Below are 17,388 nucleotides of genomic sequence, written 5' to 3'. Positions count from 1 at the left end.
ATTTCACTCACCTGTGGAGAAGGGGAGCCAAGAAAAAACTGAAGGAACCAAACAAGAGTAGACTCACAGAACCTAAGAATGGACTAACAGTTACCAAAGGGAAAGGGACTGGGTAGTAAGTCTGAAAGGACAGATAATGGGCTGGTGGAGAATGAAAATGTGCATTATGATTAGCATTTATAATGTCAGAGGGGGGTCAAGGGGAGGGCTGTGCAACACTGGAAAGAGAAGTAGTGATTCTTCAGTATCTTTAGAGGTTCATGGAGAGTGAGTGCAGTGAGGTATCTGGGGCATATTGGTGATGGGTAAAGTCTAGTAAACATAATGTTACTCATGACATTGTAGATTAATAATAAATAAAAAATAAAGAGACATAAATAAATAAACGGAATGCAGCAGCCAAGTTTTAAAAGGACATGTGCAGCCCTAATTTTATCACAGCACTATTCACAACTGCCAAGCTAAGTGTCCATCAGTAGATGAATGGATGAAGAAGATCTGTTACATATGCAGTGGAATATTATTCAGCCATGTGAAGAAAACAAATCCTACCATTTACAACAACATGGATAGAGCTAGAGGGTATTATGCTCAGTGAAATAAGACAGGCAGAGAATGAAATGTCTGACATTATTTCACTCATCTGTGGAGTATTAGAAAAAAGAAACAAAGTAAAGGAACAAGAGAGTAGCAGCCTCGCCGAACCCAAGAATGGAATAATGGTTACCAAAAGGAAAGTGACTGAGGATGATGGGTGGCAAGGGATGGAAGAGTAGGAAAATGGGACATTATGAGTAGCATGCATAATGTGGCCAGGGGCGAGTACGGGGAAGGGAGTATAACACAGTGAAGATCAGTAGTGATTCTACAGAATATTACTGTGCTGGTGGACAGTGACTCTTATGGGATATGTGTTGGGACTTGATAGTAGGGATAGTTTAGTAACCATAATGTAGCTCATGTAACTCTTTAGTATGGACACCAAAATAAAAAGAAACAGACAGTACTTTGGACCTGGTTTCCATTTTCCCTGATGCTGTCAAATTGGTCAGGATCCAACTCACCAAAGTCACATCCCCATCTAGGGTACCAGCCTCTGAAGTGGGTACCTGCACCTCTCAGCATACAAATTGTCTCTATAAAATAAGTACCACTGTGACATCATGGAATCTGCAGGCAGCAGTGCTCCCTACAAACGCCACCCCCAGTTGGAGGACACTGCCCAGCCATGGGGAGCTGCATCATCTTAGCAAACATCAGCGGTTTTCTGTGTGTATATATATATATATACATATATATATATATATGTGTGTGTGTGTGTGCGTGTGTGTGTGTGTGTATGTATATATACATATAATGATTTCACTCATTATGGGAGTATAAGAAGAAAGAAAAGTCAGGAGCAAAACAGCAACCGACTCACAGAGCCCAAGAATGGACCAACAATTAACAAAGTGAAAGAGACTGTGGTGGGTGGGTGGGAATGGAGGGAAAAGGGGTAGGTGGGAAGAAAGGGCACATAATGTTTAGCATGTATGATGTGGGTGGTGATTACAGGGAGGCCTGTACAACACAGAGAAGAGAAGTAGTGATTCTACAGGACTTTACTACTACACTGATGGAAAGTGACTGCAGTGGGGTATGTGGGTGGAATTTCATGATAGGGGGATTCTAGAAAACTTAATGTTCTGCATGTAATTGTTGATTAAAGATAACAGAATAAAGACAAACAATGAAAAACTTGAGTAGTTCAGCAGCAGACTAACAGAACCCAAGAATGGGCTAACAGTTACAATACCAAAAGAGACTGGGGTGGATGGGTCAGAAAGGAGGAACAAGGGGTGGCGGGAAGAAAGTGTGCACTAAGATTAGCACATATAATGAGGGAGGGATTGGACGGGAAGGACTGTACAACACAGAGAAGAAAAACAGTGATACTACAGTACCATACTACTCTGATGGAAAGTTAGTGAAAGGGGTTATTTGGGGAAAAGTTGGTGATGGGAGATTCTAGTAAACATAATATTACTCATATAATTGTAGATTAATGAAAAATAATTGATAAAAATTTAATAAATAAATAAACAGAATGCAGCAGCCCAGTATGAAAAAGAGATGTGCACCCTTATGATTATCAAAGCACTATTCGTAATAGCCAAGCTAAGTGTCCATCAGTAGATGAGTGGATGAAGAAAATGTACTCATATACACAGTGGAATATTATTCAGCCATATGAAGAAAACAAATCCTACCATTTACAACAAGGAAAGAGCTAGGGGGTATTATGCTCAGTGAAATAAACTAGGCAGAAAAAGAAAAGTCTCAAATTAAATCACTCATCTGTGGAGTATTAGACAAAAGAAACAAAGTGAAGGAACAAGACAGTAGCAGCCTTGCCAAACCCAAGAATGGAATAATGGTTACCAAAAGGAAAGTGACTGAGGATGTTGGGTGGTAAGGGATGGAAGAGTAGGAAAATGGTGCATTACATGTACCACACATAATGTGGCCAGGAGCAGGCACGGGCAATGCAGTATAACACAGTGAAGATCAGTAGCACTTCTATAGCATGTTACTAGGCTGGTGGACAGTGACTCTTATGGGGTATGTGTTGGTGACTTGATAGTGGGGATAGTGTAGTAACCATAATGTAGCTCATGTAGCTGTTTACTACTGACACAAAAATAAAAAGAAACAGATAGTACTTTGGACCTGTAAACACAATAGTACTCATGTAATTGTAGATTAATGTAGGGAAATGGTTTCCATTTTCCCCAATGCTGTCATATTAGTCAGCATACAACTCACCAAAATCACACCACCAATCTAGGACACCAGGCTCATAAGTGGGAACCTGCACCTCTCAGCATACAAATTCTGTCTCTATGAAAGAAGCACCACTGTGATGTCATGGAATCTGCAGGCAGCAGTGCTCCCTACAAACTCCACCCCCACTTGGCGGACACTGCCCAGCCATGGGGAGCTGCATCATCTTAGCAAACATCAGCGGTTCAGCCCTTATTATATGTATATATAAAATGATTTCGCTCATCATTGGAGTATAAGAAGAAATAAAAAACAGAAGGAGCAGTACAGCAGCAGATCCACACAACCCAAGAATGGACTAACAGTTACTAAAAGGGAGGATGGGTGTGAATGCAATGACAAAGGGGTGAAGGGAAAGAAAGGACGCATTGTAGTTAGCATTTATAATGTGAGAGTTGGGAACGAGGATGGCTATAAAACAAAGAGAAGACAAGCAGTGATTCTGCTGTATCTTACTACACATATCGACTGTGACTGCAATGGAGTTTATGGGGTACTTGGTGATGGGGGCTGTTTAGGAAACATAAAGTTACTCATGTAATTGTCAATTAATGAAAAATGAAAACTAAAAAAACAAACAAATAAGTGATAACATATAAATAAAAAAAATGCTGCAGCACAGTTTAAAAAAGACATACACATGGCTGTATTTAACACAGCACTATACAGGATACAAAAGAAATGGAAGCAACCTATGTGTCCTTCTGTAGATAAATGGATAAAGATGTGGTTCATACACACGATGGAATATTACTCAGCCATAAGAAGAAAATAAATCCTTCCATTTACTAGAACATGGATGGGGCTGGAGGATATTATGCTCAGTGAAATAAGCTGGGAGAGAAAGAAAAGTGCCAAATGATTTCAGTCACCTGTGGAGTATTTGTAAAAAGAAAAAAGTGAAGGAACAAGACAGTAGCAGCCTCGCCGAACCCAAGAATGGGCTAACAGTTCATAAAGGGAAACAGACTGGGGTGGATGGATGGGAATGGACAGAAAAGGGCGTGGGTAAGGAAACTGTGAATTATGATTAGCATTTATAATGGGGGACAGGGGCATAGGGATGGCTCTACAACACAGAGAAGTGTTGGAAAGTGACTATAATGGGGTATTTGGGGGGAACTTGGCGATGGGGAGAGTCTAGCAAACATTATGTTACTCCTGTAACTGCAAATTAATTATAAACAATAAATAAACATAAATACATAAATGTATAAAGAAATACATAGAATGCAGCAGCTGAGTTTAAAAAAAGATGTGCTCCCCGATGATTATCGTGGCACTATTATTTAAGTGTTCATCAGTAGATGAATGGATGAAGAACATGTGGTACATATAAATAGTGGATACTTTTCATCCATATGAAGAAATCAAATCCTACCATTTACAACAACATGGATGGAGCTAGAGGGTATTATAATCAGTGAAATAAGCCAGGCAGAGAGAGAAAAGTCTCAAATTATTTCACTCACTTGTGGAGTATTAGAAAAAAGAAACCAAGTGAAGGATCACAGCAGTAGCAGCCTTGCCCAACCCAAGAATGGACCAATGGTTACCAAAGGGAAAGTGACTGAGGAGAATGAGTTAGAAAGGAGGCAAGAGAGGGACAATAGGGCATTAAGAGTAGCACACATAATGTGGTCACAGGGTGGGCACGGGGAAGGCAGTGTCAGAAAGCAAAAATCAGTAGGGCTTCTACCAAATATTAGTGGGCTGATGGTCACTGAGTCTTACATGGTACGTAAGTGGAACTTCATAACGGGGGGTGTCTAGTTACCATAATGTTGCTCACATAACAGTTTCATTCTGAAACCATATAAAAAGAAACACATAGTACCTTGGATCTGGTTTCCATTATCCCTGATGCTGTCAAGGTGGTCAGCAACCACCTCAGTGATATCACACCCCCATTTAGGGCACCAGGCTCTGAAGTGGGAACTTGCTGCTCTCAGCATACACATTGTGTCTCCAGGAAAGAGGCACCACTGTGATGTCATGGAACTTCTAGGCAACAGTGTTGCTCTTGCAAATTCCACCCCCAGATCGCTGGGACAGCCCATCCATAGGGAGATGCATCATCTTAGCAAACATCAGTGGTTCTTGCCTACTTATATATATATAAAATGATTTCACACATCATTGGAATATAAGAACAAAGGAAAAACAGAAGGAGCTAAACAGGAGCAGACTAACAGAAGATAAGAATGGAATAATAATTAACAAAGGGAAAAGCACTAGGGAGGATGGGATGGAACAGAGGTATAATGGGTGGGGGAGAAATGGAATTTATGATTAAAATGTACAATGTGGGATAGGGGCACGGGAAGGGTTGAACAGCACAGAGAAGTCAAGTAGTGATTTTACACTACCTTACTATGCTGATGTAAACTGACTGCAATGGGGTATGCAGGGGGAACTTGGTGAATAAAGTGACTCATGTAATTGTAGATTAATGATAAACAATAAAGAAACAAATAAATAAATAGTTCAAAAATGAATAGAATGCCACTGTCGTGTTTAAAAAAGATATGTGTGGCCCTATGTTTATCACAGCAGTATTCACAATAGCCAAGCTAAATGTCCATCAGTAGATGAATGCATGAAGAACATGTGGTACATATACACAGTGGAATATTATTTAGCCATATGAGGAAATCAAATCATACCATTTGCAACAACATGGATGGAGCCAGAGGGTGTTACGCTCAGTGAAATAAACCACGCAGAGAGAGAAAAGTGTCAAATGACTTCTCTCACATGTGGAGTATTAGAAAAATGAAGAAAAATGAAGCAACAAAACAGTAGCACCCACGCCAAATCCAAGAATGGACTAACGGTTACCAAACGGAAAGTGACTGAGGAGCATGGGTTGGAAGGGAGGGAAGAGAGGGAAAATGGGGCATTACGAGTAGCATGCATAATGTGGGCCAGGAGAGGGCACGAAGGCAGTAAAACACAGCAAAGTTCAGTAGTGCTTCTAGGCCATATTACTGGGCACATACATTTACCATACTACGCTGATGGACTATGACTCTTATGGGCTATGTGGTGGGGATTTGATAATGGGGGTATTACAGTAACCATAAGGTTGCTTATGTAACTGTTTAGTACTGACACCAAAATAAAAAGAAACACACAGTACCTTGGATCTATTTCCATTTTCCCTGATGCTGTCAAGGTGGTCAGCACCCACCTCACTGAAATCACACCCCTGTCTTGGGCACCAGGCTCTAAAGTGGTTAGCTACATCTCTCAGCATACACATTCTGTGTCTAGGAACGTGGCATCACTGAGATATCATGGAATCTCCAGGCAACTGTGATGCTCTTGCAAACTCCACCCCAAGATGGCAGGATGGAATTGTTATTCCATTCTTGTCTCTACCCACCTTGTGCCTGCCTAGTGGAAACGCATGTAGGAAACGCAGTTGCAGGCTGTCAAGTTTAGCAAATGAAGGAACACGATTCTCCACAGGATAGAATTACACCGGGAAGTAGTCGCAGGCCTCGGCCAGTGCATCACATCGGTCCCCAGTCCAGGATGCCCAGAGGGAGCAGACTGTGAAGCTGTGGGGAGTGGCATCATCTTAGCAAACATCAGAGGATCCGGCATACATATATATATAAAATGATTTCACTCATCATTGGAGTACAAGAACAAAGAAAAAACTGTAGTAGCAAAACAGCACCAAACTCACAGACTGAAGAATGGACTAAAAGTTAATAAGGGACTGGGATGGATGTTTGGGAAAGGAGGGACAAGGGGGGAGGTAGAATATGTGGATTAAGTTTAGCATGTATAATGTGGAAGGGGGGGCATGGGGAGGGCTCAACAACACAGAGAAAAGAAGTAGTGGTTCTACTTTACCGTACTACGCTGATGGAAAGGGTCTGCAGTGGGATATCTGGGGGAAACTTGGTCATTGGTGGAGTCTAGTAAACATAATGGTAGGCATGTAATTGTAGATTAGTGATAAATAGATAGATAGATAGATAGATGGATAGATAGATAGATAGATAGATAGATAGATAAATAGATAGATGAAATGATGTATCAGCCCAGTGTAAAAATTACATGTGCACCCCTATGTTTATCATAGCAATATTCACAGTAGGAAAGCTAAGTGTCCATCAGTAGATGAATGGATAAAGCAGACATGGTATATATACACAATGGAATACTATTCAGCCATAAGAACAGTACAAATACTACCATTTTCAACAACATGGTTCAAGCTAGAGGCAATTGTACACAGTGAAATAAGCCAGGGGGAGAAAGACAACTATCAAACGATTTCACCCACATGTGGAGAAGGAGAACCAAGAAAGAACCGAAGGAGCACAACAGAAGCAGTTTCATAGAACCCAAGAATGGACTAACAGTTAACAAAGGGAAAGGGACTGGGGTCTATAAGTAGCAATGGAGGGATAAGGAGGGGGGAGAAAGAAAGCGTGCATTACGATTAGTGTGTATAATGTGTGAGGGGGTTATGGGAAGGGCTTAACATCACAAAGAAGACAAGAAGTGATTCTACAGTATCTTACTATGCTCATGGACATTGACTGCAATGGGGAATCTGGGGACATCTTGGTGATGGGGGGAGTCTAGTAAGCATAATGTTATACATGTAATTTTAGATTAATGACAAATAAAAAAATAAATGAATTAATGAAAATAAATATATATAATAAATAAATAATAGAGTGCAGCAGCCTAGATTTAAAAAGGCATCTGCACCCCTATGTTTATCACAGCATAATACACAACAGCCAAGCGAAGTGTCCACCATGATATGCCTTGATTAAGTTGTGGTTACATATACAAAGAGGAATATTATTTAGCCATATGAAGAAAGCAAATCCTACTATTTACAACAACATGGATGGAGCTAGAGGGTATTATACTATGTGAAATAAGCCAGGCAGAGAAAGAAATGTCTCAAATGATTTCATTCACCTGTGGACTATTAGAAAAAAGAAAAAAAGTGAAGGAATAAGACAGTAGTATCCCCTCTGAATCCAAGAATTGACTAATGGTTACCAAAGGGAAAGTGACTGAGGAGGATGGGTTGGAAGGGAGGGAAGAGAGGGAAAATGGGGCATTATGAGTAGCATACATAATGTGGCAAGGGGCGGGCATGGGGAAGGCAGTAAAGTACAGCGACCATGCATAGCACTTCTACAGCATATTACTGGGCTCATGGACACTGACTCTTATGGGGTATGTGGAGGGTACTGGATAATGGGGGTATTCTAGTAAGCATAATGTTGCTCATGTAACTGTTTAGTACTGACACCAAAATAAAAAGAAACACACAGTACCTTGGATCTGGTTTACATTTTCCATGATGCTGTCCAGGTGGGCAGTGCCCACCTCAACGAAAACACATCCCCATCTAGGGCATCGGGATTTGAAGTGGGAACCTGCACCTCTCAGCATATGCATTGTGTCTCCGGTAAAGAGGCACCTCTGTGACGTCACGGAATCTCCAGGCAACAGTGCTGCTCTTTCAAACTCCACCCCAACATGGTGGTCACTGCCCAGCCATGAGGTTCTGCATCATTTCAGGGAATATAAGTAGTTCTTGCCTACATATAAACATAAAATGATTTCACTCATCATTGTCAAATAAGAACAAAGAAAAAATTGAACGAGTAAAACAGCAGCAGACTTACAGAATCCGAGAATGGACTGAGTTACCAAAGTGAAAGAGCCTGGGGTGGATGGGTGGGAATGGAGGGACAAAGGCTGTGTGGGAAGAAAGGGCACATTACAATTAGCATGTATAATGTCAGACGGAGTGCACGGGGAGGACTGGACAATACAGAGAAGACAAGCAGTGATTTGACAGTATCTTACTACACTGATGGAAAGTGACTGTAATGGGGTAGTAGGGGGAGCTTGGTGATGGGATAAGTCTAGTAAAAATAATTTTACTTATGTAATAGCAGATTAATGATAAATAAATAATAAATTAATAAATATAACGAACTAAATCGAAGGCAGCAGTCCAGTTTTAAAAAGACGTGCACACATACGTTTATCAATACACTATTCACAACAGCGAATCTAAGTGTCCATCAGTAGATGAATGGATGAAGAAAATGAGGTACATGTATAAAATGAAATATTATTCAGCCATAACAGGAAAACAAATCCTACCATTTGCAAAATGGATGGAGCTATAAGGTACTATACACAGTGAAATAAGCCAGGTAAAGAAAGACAAGTATGAAATGATTTCAGTCTTCTAAAGAGTGTAAAAACAAAGAAAAAAACTGAAGGAGCAAAGCATTAGCACATTTAGAGAAATCAATAATGGTCTAACACTTACCAAAGGGAAAGGGACTGGGGAGGATTGGTGGGAATGGAGGTTTAAGGGTGGGGGAGAAAGGGTGCATTATGCTGAGCATGTATAATGTGTAAGGGGGATAAGGGGAGTGCTGTACAATAGAGCAAAGTTCAGTAGGGCTTCTACAGAATATTACTGTGCTGATGGATGGTGACTCCTGTGTGGTAGGTGGTGGGTACTTAATAATGGGGGAGTCTAGAAAACATAATGTTGCTTATGTAACTGTTTAGTATGGACATAAAAATAAAAAGAAACACACAGTACCTTGGATCAGGTTTCCATTTTCCCTGATGCTATCAAGGTGGTCAGTGACCCCCTCATCGAAATCATACCTCCATCTAGGACACCAGGGTCTGAAGAGACAAGCTGCTCCTCCCAGCATACACATTGTGTCTCTAGGAAAGAGGCACTACTGTGACATCATGGAATCTGTAGGCAAGAGTGCTGCTCTTGCAAAGTCCAACCCCAGGGTGTGGTCAAGGCCCAGCAATGGGTAGCTGCATCATCTTAGCAAACATTACTGGATATATATATATATATATATATATATATATATATATATATAATGATTTCAATCATCAGTGGAGTATAAGAACAAAGAAAACCTGAAGGAGCAAAACAGTAGCAGACTCACAGACCCCAAGAATGGACTAACAGTTACCAAAGGGAAAAGGAATGGGGTGGATGTCTGGAACTGGAGGGATAAGGAGCACGGGAAAGAAAGAAGGCATTATGATTAGCATGTATAATGTTTCGTGAGGCAAACGTAAGGCTGTACAAAACTGAGGAGAAGCCAAGGAGTATTTCCACTGCATCTTACCATGGTGATGTAAAGTGACTGCAATGGGGTATGTGGGGAGAACTTGTTGATGGGAGTAGTCTAGAAAACTTAATGTTCAGCATGTAATTGTAGATTAATGATAATGAAGTAAAAAAACAGTGAAAAATCTTAACAAGCTATCAGCAGCAGATTCACAGGACACAAGAATGGACAGGGAAAGGGAGTGGGGTGGATGGGTGGGAATGGAGGGATAAGGGGTTGGGGGAAAGAAAGGGTGCATTACAATTAGCATGTATAATGTGGGAGGAGGGACACCAGGAGGTCTGTAAGACACAGAGGACAAGTACATGATTATACAGTATGTTACTACGCTGATGGAAAGTGAATGCAATGGGTTATTTGTTGGGAACTTCGTGATGGGTGGAGTCTAGTAAACATAATGTTACGTATGTAATTGTAGATAATGATAAATAAATAAAAAATAAGGAAATATAAATAAATATATATACACATAGAGTGCAGCAGCCTAGTTTAAATAAAACATATGCAACCCTATGTTTATCACAGCACTATTCACAATAGCCAAGCAAAGTGTCCATCAGGAGATGAATGGATACAGATGTGGTACAGTACATATACACAATGAAATGTTATTCAGCCATAAGAAGAAAACAAACCTACAATTTGCAACAGCATGGATGGAGATAGTGGGTAGTATATACAGTGAAATAAGCCAGGCAAAGAAAGACAAGTATCAAATGACTTCACTCAGCTGCAGAGAAGGAGAACAAAGAATAAAGTGAAGAAGCAAAACAGCAGCAGACTCACAGAACCCAAAATGGACTAACAGTTATCAAAGGGGAAGGGTCTTGCATGGACAGGTGGGAATGGAGGGAAAAGGTGGGCTACATAAAGGGGGTATTATGATTAGCAAGTATAATGTGGGGTCGGCAAAGGGTGTTCTGTACACACAGAGAAGACAAGTAGTGATTCTACAGCATCTTTCTGCGCTGATGGACATGACTGCAATGGGCTATATCAGGTAACTTTTCGATGGGGGAGTATAGTAAACATAATGTTACTCACCTAATTGTAGATTAACGATATCAAAATAAAATAAATAAATAAGTAAAAAAAATGCAGAAACTCCATTGTAAAAAGACATATACACCCCTATGTTTACCACAGCACTAATCAGAATAGCCAAGGTAAGTGTCCATCAGTAGATAAACGGATGAAGGAGATGTGTTGCATACACACAGTGCAACATGATTCAGCCAAAAGCGGAAATCAAATCCTAACATTTGCAGCAATATGGATGGAGCTACAACGTGTTATGCTCAGTGAAATAAGGCAGTGAAAGACAAGTATGAAATGATTTCACTCATCTAGGGAGTATAAGAACAAAGAAAAAACTGAAGGAATAAAACAGCAGCAGACACACAGCACTGACAAGAACCAACAGTTACTAAAGGGAAAGGGAATGAGGTGTTTGGGTGGGAATGTAGGGATAGCAGGTGGGGAGAAGAAAGGGCACATTAGGAATAGCATGTATAATGTGGGAGGGATGGCATGTGGAGGGATGCACAAAACTGAGAAGAAAAGTAGTGAATCTGCAGTATCTTTCTACCCTGATAGACACTGACTGTAATGGGGTATCTGGGGTGAAACTTGATGGTGCAGGGAATCTGGTGAACATAATTTTACTCATGAAATTGTAGATTAATAGGAAATAAAGAAGTAAATACATAAATTATATATAAATAAATAAAAATATTGCAGCAGCTCTGTTTAAAAAGACATATGCACCCCTATGTTTATCACAACACTATTCACAGTAGCCAAGCTAAGTGTCCATGAGTAGATGAATGGATGAAGAAGATGTGGTACATGCACACAATGGACTGTTATTCAACCATACAAGGAAAACAATTAATACCATTTGCAACATCAATGGAGCTATAGGGTATTATACACAGTAAAATAAGCCAGGTAGAGAAAGACAAGTACAAAATGATTTCCGTCTTCCTAGAGTATAATAACAAAGAAAAAACTGAAGGAGCAAAACAGCAGCACACTCACAGAACAGAAGAATGGACTAACAGTTACTACAGGGAAAAGCACTGTGGTGGATTGTTGGGACTGTATGGGTAAGGGGTGGGGGAAAGTTAAGGTGGCATTATGATTAGCATGTATAACATGTGGTGGGGCACAGGTAGGGCTGTACAACACTGAGAAGACAAGTTGTGATTCCACAGTACCTTACAACACTGATGGATAGTGACTGCAATGGGGTATCATGGGGGAACTTGGTGATGGGGGGAGTCTAGTAAACATAATGTTACCCATGTAATTGTATATTAAATAAAAATAAACAAACAAATAATAAATAAATAAATAAAAAGAATGCAGCAGCACAGGTTAAAAAAGAAACATGCACCCCTATGTTTATCACAGCAATGTTCACAGTAGCCAAGCTAATTGTCCATCAGTAGACGAATGAATATAGAAGACGTGGATTATTTACACAATGGACTATTATTCAGCCATAAGAAGAAAACAAATCCTACCATTTGCAACAACCTGGATGGAGCTAGAGGGTATTATGCACAGTGAAATATGCCAGGCGGAGAGAAACAAGTATCAAATAACTTTACTCATCAGTAGAAAAGGAGAACAAGGAAAAAACTGAAGAAGCAAACAGCAGCAAACACACAGAACCCAAGAATGGACTAACAGTTACCAAAGGGAAAGGGACTGGGATGAATGGGTGGGAATGGGGGAATCAAGGGGAGTAAAGAAAGAGCACATTATGATTAACATGCATAGTGTGGAGGGGCCACAGGGAGTGCTTAACCACACAGAGCAGACAAGTAGTGATTCTACAGCATCTTACTACGCTGATGGACACTGACTGCAATGGGCTATGTGGGGTAAGTTTTTGATGGAGGAGTCTCATAAACATAATGTTCCTCATCTAATTGTAGATTAATGATATCAAAATTAAAAAATAAATTAATAAGTACAAAAAAGTACGCAGCAACCCCGTTTGAAAAAGGCATATGCACTCCTCTGTTTACACAGCACTATTCTCAATAGCAAGATATGTGTCCATCAGTAGATGAGTGGATGAAGAAGATGTGGTACATATACACAGTGAAATATTAATCAGCCACTTGATGAAAACAAATCCTACCAGTTGCAACAACATGGATGGAGCTACAGGGTATTATGCTCAGTGAAATAAGCCAGGAACAGAAGGACGAAGCATGAAATGATTTCACTCATCTATGGAGTATAAGAACAAAGAGAAAACTGAAGGAGCAAAACAGCAGCAGAATCACAAGAACGGACTAACAGTTACCAAAGGGAAAGGGACTGGGGTGGCTTGGTGGGAAGGGAGGGGTGAGGGCAGGTAAATAAAGGTCCATTACGATTAGCATGTATAATGTGGGGGGGAGCACAGGGAGGGCTGTACAACACAGAGAAGACAAGTAGTGCTTCAACATCATATTACTGGGCTGATGGTCAGTGACTCGTATGGCATATGCGGTGGGGACTTGATAAGATAATGGTGAGAGTATAGGAACCATTATGGTGAACATGTAACTGTTTAGTACTGACCCCAAGTAAAATGAAACACACAGTACCTTGGATGTGGTTTCCATTTTCCCTCATGCTGTCAACGTGGCCAGTGCCTAACTCACTGAAATCAAATCCCAGTCTGGGTCACCATGCCCTGAAGTGGAAACCTGCTCTTCGCAGCATACACATTCTGTATCTTGGAAAGAGGCACCACTGTGACTTCATGTTATTTATTTTTTATTTATTTGTATGTCTATCTATCATCTATAATGATGATGATGATGATGATGATTATTATTATTAATTTTTTTATCATTTATCTGCAGTTACAGGAGTAACATTATGTTTACTAGACTCCCCCTATAACCAAGTTACCAAAGGGAAAGGGACTGGGCTGACTATCTGGGGAGGGAGGGGGAAGAGGGAAAAGGGGCATTGCGATTAGTGCTCATAATGTGGGGGAGGGTCCCACGGGGAGGTCAGTATCGCACAGAGAAGTCAAGTACTGATTCTGTAGCATCTTACTATGCTGATGGCCAGTGACTGTAATGGGGTATGTTGGGGGGGGGGACTGGATGATGGGGGGAGTCTAGTCACCATAATGTTGCTCATATAATTGTAGATTAATGATACTAAAAAATATAAAAATAAAAAAACCCGCATAGTCCAGACTACATAATGGTGAGACTGAAAAAAAAGAGAGATTGGAGAGGAGAGAGCAGCCACAGCGTCAGCTCCCGGCGGGCCCTGCGGAGCTCCCGCGCTCTCGCCGTCAGTCCGCCAGGGTTCCCGGGCTTCCCCCCATCAGGCAGCGCGCCGCGGTGACCCCTGGGGTCATTTTCCCACGGCGCCTGCGTGAAGCTCCCCGCCTGCCCTCTGCTCACGCCCGCGGCTCCCTAGCTCCCTCCCGCCTTCAGTACCCTGAGGCCACGTTGGCCGCTGAGCCTCCAGCTCCTGGGTGCCCTTGGGGAACTTCCAGGCCCCAGAGCAGCGGGAGCGGGCGCCCGGCGCCATTGGGATGAGTGAGGCGGGTACGGGCGCGTGCTAGGGGGGTCATTGAGGGAAGGCTTCCAGTCTGGCCTCGCTCAGACAATCGCTCCTCACTCCACCCGAAGCGGCAGCCTTCCTCGACCCCCGCCCCGGTGCCGCCGCCACCGCCGAGGTTCCGTGAAGGCCTTCGCCTGGGAGGAGGCTACAGCCAGTAGGGCGGCCTGGCGGCGTGCGGACGCCAAAGGCTGCCCGCGCCTGTCGCGCCCGCCCCTCGCGGCCACCTGGCTCCGCCCCGGGGCGCCCTTGGACCCGCCCGTGCCCATTATCCAAATGGTGCACCATGAATTGTACTTTTTTACGAGCTGCTAGATTATTCTAAAATTAATAGTTTTATAATTCAGATATATTGACATACTGTATTTTGTTAGTTTTACGTGTGCTACATAATGATTTGATATGTGTTATACATTGTGAAATTATTTTAACAGTAAGTTTAGATAACATCCATCACTGTATTTAGGTAGGATTCTTCTTGGATGAGAACTTTTAATATCTACTCTCTCAACATTTAAATATACAAATGCAACATTGTTAACTATATTCACCATGCTATATATTACATCCCAGGACTTACGTGTCTGGTAACTGGAAGTCTGTAACTTTTGACCTTCACCCATTGTGCCTACCCCCACCCCTCACCCGCGCCTTCTCTGTTATTCACCAGTGTGTTCTGTATATGTATGAATTCTCTTTTTTGTTCTGTTTTGTTTTAGATTCCAAATATAAGTGATATCATACATTATTTGACTTATTTCACTTAGAGTACATCCATGTTGTAATAATAAATGGCAGATTTTCCATTTATTGGTAACTGAATAATATCACATTGTGCATATATATACAACATTTTCTTTGTCCATTCATCCATCAGTGGACACTTAGATTGTTTCTAGGTCCTGGCTATTGGAAACAATGCTGCACTGAACAGAACAGATATTTTAATATTGTGATTTCATCTCCTTTGGATAAATACTCAGAAGTAGAATTGCTGAATCACATGGTAGTTCCGTTTCTTTATTTTTTATTGAAATTCCATACTGTTTTAGAGAGCAGCAGGACCAATTTATCTTCTAACTGTGCATCAAAACAGAACACTTCTCCACATCCTCTCCAACACTTGGTATTACTTGCCTTTCTGATAATAGACATTCTAACAGGTACGAGGTGATATCTCATTGCATTTGATTTGCATTTCTTAATGATTAGTGATATGTAGCACCTTTTCATGTGCACATTGGCAATTTGTATGTGTTCTTTGGAAACATATCCATTTACATCTCTGCCCCTTTAGTAATTGGGTTGTTTGTTGGGTTTTTTCCACTACTGGATTGCATTAATTCTTCCTATATTTTAGATATTAATTCCTTATCAGCTATGTGGTTTCAAAATATTTTCTCTCAATCTATAGATTGTCTTTTTGTTTTGTTGATTGCTTCTTTTGCTGTACAGAACCTTTTTAGTTTGATAGAATCCTACTTTTCTTCTCACTTTTATTGCCTTCTTTCACTCTTGGTGTCAAATTCAAAAAACCATCAACTAATACAGTGTCAATGAGTTTACCCTCTTACGTTTTCTTCTGGGAAGTTCATGACTTTAGGCCTTAATGTTTCAGTCTTTGATTCATTTTGAGTTCTTTTTGTTTATGGTACAATATAATCATCCTGTTTTGTTATTTTTCTGTACAGTTTTCCCAGCGATTTGTTCAAAAGACTGTTCTTTCCCTCTGTATATTCCTGGCTCCTTTGCTGTAAGTTAATTAACCCTCTATGACTGGGTTTACCTCTGAGCTCTCTATTCTGTTCCATGGATCTTGGTGTCTGTACTGTACTGTTTTGATTATTATAGCTTTATTGATACATTTTGAAATCAGGGAGCTTGATGCCTCCAGCTTTGTTGTTCTTTCTCAAGATTGCTTTGGCTATTCAGACTTCCATGGTTCCATACACATTTTAGGTTTGTGGTAGTTCCATGAAAAATGCCATGGCAGTTTTGGTAAGGGGTTACACTGAATCTGTGGATTTGTTTGTGTAGTATGTGATAATGATCATTTCAGTCTATGAGCACAGACTGTTTACATTTCTTTACCTATTCTTCAGCTTCTTTTATCAGTGTCTTATAGATTTCAGCATACAGATTTTTCACCTCATTGGTTTGATTTATTTGTAGGTATTTTATTATTTTCAGTGCAGTTATAAATGGGAGTAGTTTCTTAATATCTCTTACTGATAGTTCACTATCAGTATGTAGAAACACAGCTGAGTTTTGTATATTGATTTTACATTCTCAATATTATTGACTTCATTCAGTTAGTGGTAACAGCTTTTTAAGTCTTCAGTGTTATGTATAGTCATACATATAATGATGTTTTTGCTTTTTTTTGTTTTGATTTGTTTGCCTTTTGTTTCTTTTTCTTGCCTAATTTCTCTGGGTAGGACTTCCACTACTTTGTTGAATAATAAAGCAGGAGTGGCCCCCTTGTTTTGATCCTGATCTCAGAGGAAAAACTTTCAGTTTTTCACATTGTTGCCTTACTACATATGACTTTTATTATGTTGAGATATATTCCCTCTATATGTAAGTTGTTGAGAGTTTTTGTCATGAATACATGTTGAGGGATTTCTCAAATGATTTTTCTGTATCTCTTGAGATTAACATATCATTTATTTTTGTTTTTCAAGAATTTTTATTAAGGTTCTATGGATATACACTCTTAGGAAGGTTTCACATGAAAAACGATGTGGTTACTACAGTTTACCCATATTATCAAGTCCCCACCCATACCCCAATGAAGTCA

General features: G+C 40.5%; 1 pseudogene; it reads right to left on the bottom strand.

Moving 5' to 3' along the window:
- Positions 1-14,558, bottom strand: part of LOC130682182 (putative bifunctional UDP-N-acetylglucosamine transferase and deubiquitinase ALG13) — a 126,003-nt pseudogene extending 111,445 nt beyond the window's left edge.
- Positions 14,559-17,388: the final 2,830 nt, after the last annotated feature.

This window comes from Manis pentadactyla, chromosome Y (assembly GCF_030020395.1).
Source record: "Manis pentadactyla isolate mManPen7 chromosome Y, mManPen7.hap1, whole genome shotgun sequence".
In the NCBI taxonomy this organism is placed as follows: Eukaryota; Metazoa; Chordata; class Mammalia; order Pholidota; family Manidae; genus Manis; species Manis pentadactyla.
Note: the sequence above shows the minus strand (reverse complement) of the source record. Positions and strands in the feature narration are given on the sequence as shown.